We start from the raw sequence: 3,135 nt of genomic DNA on the forward strand, positions 1-3,135 counted from the left end.
GGATACAGGAGACATCGCAACATAATGAAACCAATATACGACAGGCCCATGGCCAACATCCTACTAAATGGAGAAAATATCAAAGAATTTACATTAAAATCAGGAAACAGACAAGTAAGTATGTTCACTCTCTCTACTCCTGTTCAATATAGTTTTTGAAGTTTTAGCTAGAGCAGTAAGACAAGTGAAGGAAATAAAGGGGAAACCAATCAGAATGGAAAAAGTCAAAGAATTCTTATTTGCAGATGATATGATTTTAAAAAAACAAAACAAAACAAAACACTAAAGACTCCACCAGAAAAGTCCTAGAGCTGACAAACATGCTCAGCATAGAAACGGGTTATAAAACTAATACACCAAAATCAGTAGTCTTCCTATAGACCAACAACAAACATACTGAGAAAGAAAGCAAGGAACTGATCCCATTCACGATAGGATAGCCTCAAAAAAACACAAAATATTTTTAATAATTCTAATCAAATCAGTGAGAGACTTGTATAACAAAAACCTTAAGACACTGAAGAAAGAAACTGAAGAAGATATCAGAAGATGGAAAGACACCCCCCCCGCCCACTCTCATAGATCGGTAGAATGAATATTGTGAAAATGGCCATCCTACCAAAAGCAATCTACAGATTTAATACAATCCTCACTAAAACCCCAACACAATACTTCACAAAAATTGAAAGTGAATTGAATTTGAATTTCACATGGAAACAAAGAAAGAAACAAACCAGGATAACCAAAACAATTCTGAAAAAGAAAAGAAGAGATGGAGGTATCACCATCCTCGATCTCAAATTATACTGCAGAGCTAAAATAATAAAAACAGCCATGACACCAGCATAAAAACAGAGACACTGATGAATATAAAGAAATAGACAGCCCAGATTTAAGTCCATGCACTTACAGTCATCTGATTTTCGACAAAGGGGTCCAAAATACACATTGTAGAAAAGACAGCATGTTCAACAAATGGTGCGCTGGTCAAACTGGATAGCTATATGTAGGAAAGTGAAACTAGGTCCCTATCTCTCACCCTGCACAAAACTCAACTTCAAATGAATCCAGAACCTCAGCATAAAACCTGATACCCTGAATTGGATGGAGGAGAAAGTAGTGAATACAATGGAACTTACAGGAACAGGAAACTACTTTTTGAACAGGGCTCGGATAGCACATCCATCAAGGACAATTGACAATGGGACGTCATGAAGATAAAAAGCTTCTGTATAGCAAATGATACCATCAATCAAGTGAAGGGACAACCTACAGAATCAGAAAAGAATCTTTACCAGCTGTTCTAGTTTGCTTCTCTATTGCAGTGAGAAAATACTCTGACCAAGGGGCTATGGGGAAAGGTACAGATGGGGAAGGGGTCTAAATATGACTAAGATTTAGTGTATGAAATGCATGAAACTCAACATATGTAAGAACACTTTGACCAAAATCAGGTTGGGGAGGAAAGGATTTGTTTGGTTTACACGTCCCAATCACAGTTCATCCTTCAGGGAAATCAGGGTAGGAACTCAGGGCAGGAACCTGGGGGCAGGAGGTGAAGTAGAGACCATGGAGGAACGCTGCTTACTGCCTTGTACCTCTGGCCTGTCCTCATTCTGCTTTCTTATACAACCTAGGACCGCCTGCTCCAGAACCTCAGCATAAAACCTGATACCCTGAATTGGATGGAGGAGAAAGTAGTGAATACAATGGAACTTACAGGAACAGGAAACTACTTTTTGAACAGGGCTCGGATAGCACATCCATCAAGGACAATTGACAATGGGACGTCATGAAGATAAAAAGCTTCTGTATAGCAAATGATACCATCAATCAAGTGAAGGGACAACCTACAGAATCAGAAAAGAATCTTTACCAGCTGTTCTAGTTTGCTTCTCTATTGCAGTGAGAAAATACTCTGACCAAGGGGCTATGGGGAAAGGTACAGATGGGGAAGGGGTCTAAATATGACTAAGATTTAGTGTATGAAATGCATGAAACTCAACATATGTAAGAACACTTTGACCAAAATCAGGTTGGAGAGGAAAGGATTTGTTTGGTTTACACGTCCCAATCACAGTTCATCCTTCAGGGAAATCAGGGTAGGAACTCAGGGCAGGAACCTGGGGGCAGGAGGTGAAGTAGAGACCATGGAGGAACGCTGCTTACTGCCTTGTACCTCTGGCCTGTCCTCATTCTGCTTTCTTATACAACCTAGGACCACCTGCTCAGGGGTGACACCACCCACAATGGGTTGGTTCCTCCCACATCAACCCATAATTAAAACGATGCCTCATAGACCTGGCCACAGTCCAATCCCACGGAAGCAATGCCTCAACTGAGTTTCCTTCTTCCCAGGTGTGTCAAGTTGACAAATGAAACTATCGAGCGCACCAGTATACATCTGACAGAGTGTTAGTATCTGGAACATACAAAATAAAATAGAATACACAAAAAACTCAAAACACTAAACATCAAAATAAACCCAATCAAAAATTGGGGCAAGGAACTAAACAGAGCTCTTAAAAGATGAGACAAATGGATGAAGAATATGTTTTAAATATTCAACATCGTTAGCCTTCAGGGAAACGCCAATTAAAACTACCTTAAGACTTAATCTTATCACAGAATAGCTAAGATCCAAATACAATGACAACTGCTAGTGAGGATGAAGGGAAAGGGGGACTCTTATTCACTGCTGGTGGGAGTGCAAATGATGCAGCTACTATGGAATTCAGTGCAGAGGTTCCTCACAAAGCTAGAAATAGATCTACCACAAGATCTAGCCATGCCACTCTCTGGCATATACCTAAAGGACTGTATATCGTACTACAGACATACCTGTTCATCTGTGTTCATTTCTACTCTCCGGAGCCAGGAAACAGAAACCACCTAATGCCCATCAATAAATGATTAGATAATGAAAGTATGGGACATTGACACAATGGAACATTATTCCGTTGTTAAGAAAAAACAAAATTATAAAGCTTGCAAGTAAATAAATGTATGGAAGTGGAGAAAAACATCCTGAGTGAGATAACCCACACTCAGAAACACAAACATCCCGTGCTCTCTGTCATGAGAGGATTTGCTCATTTCGAATCTTTAGATACACACGCTCAACTGGAAAATCCA

The 3,135-nt window shown here is 39.8% G+C and overlaps 1 long non-coding RNA gene across 1 annotated transcript; it reads right to left on the reverse strand.

Moving 5' to 3' along the window:
* Positions 1–102: 102 nt before the first annotated feature.
* Positions 103–2,384, reverse strand: LOC115067014. Its single transcript, XR_003846449.1, has 3 exons — positions 2,302–2,384; positions 1,656–1,850; positions 103–1,074 (listed from the first exon to the last, which is right to left on the reverse strand). It is a non-coding gene; the product is annotated as an uncharacterized LOC115067014 (long non-coding RNA).
* Positions 2,385–3,135: the final 751 nt, after the last annotated feature.

This window comes from Nannospalax galili, unplaced genomic scaffold (assembly GCF_000622305.1).
Source record: "Nannospalax galili isolate Female #2095 unplaced genomic scaffold, S.galili_v1.0 scaffold1805, whole genome shotgun sequence".
Taxonomy (NCBI): domain Eukaryota; kingdom Metazoa; phylum Chordata; class Mammalia; order Rodentia; family Spalacidae; genus Nannospalax; species Nannospalax galili.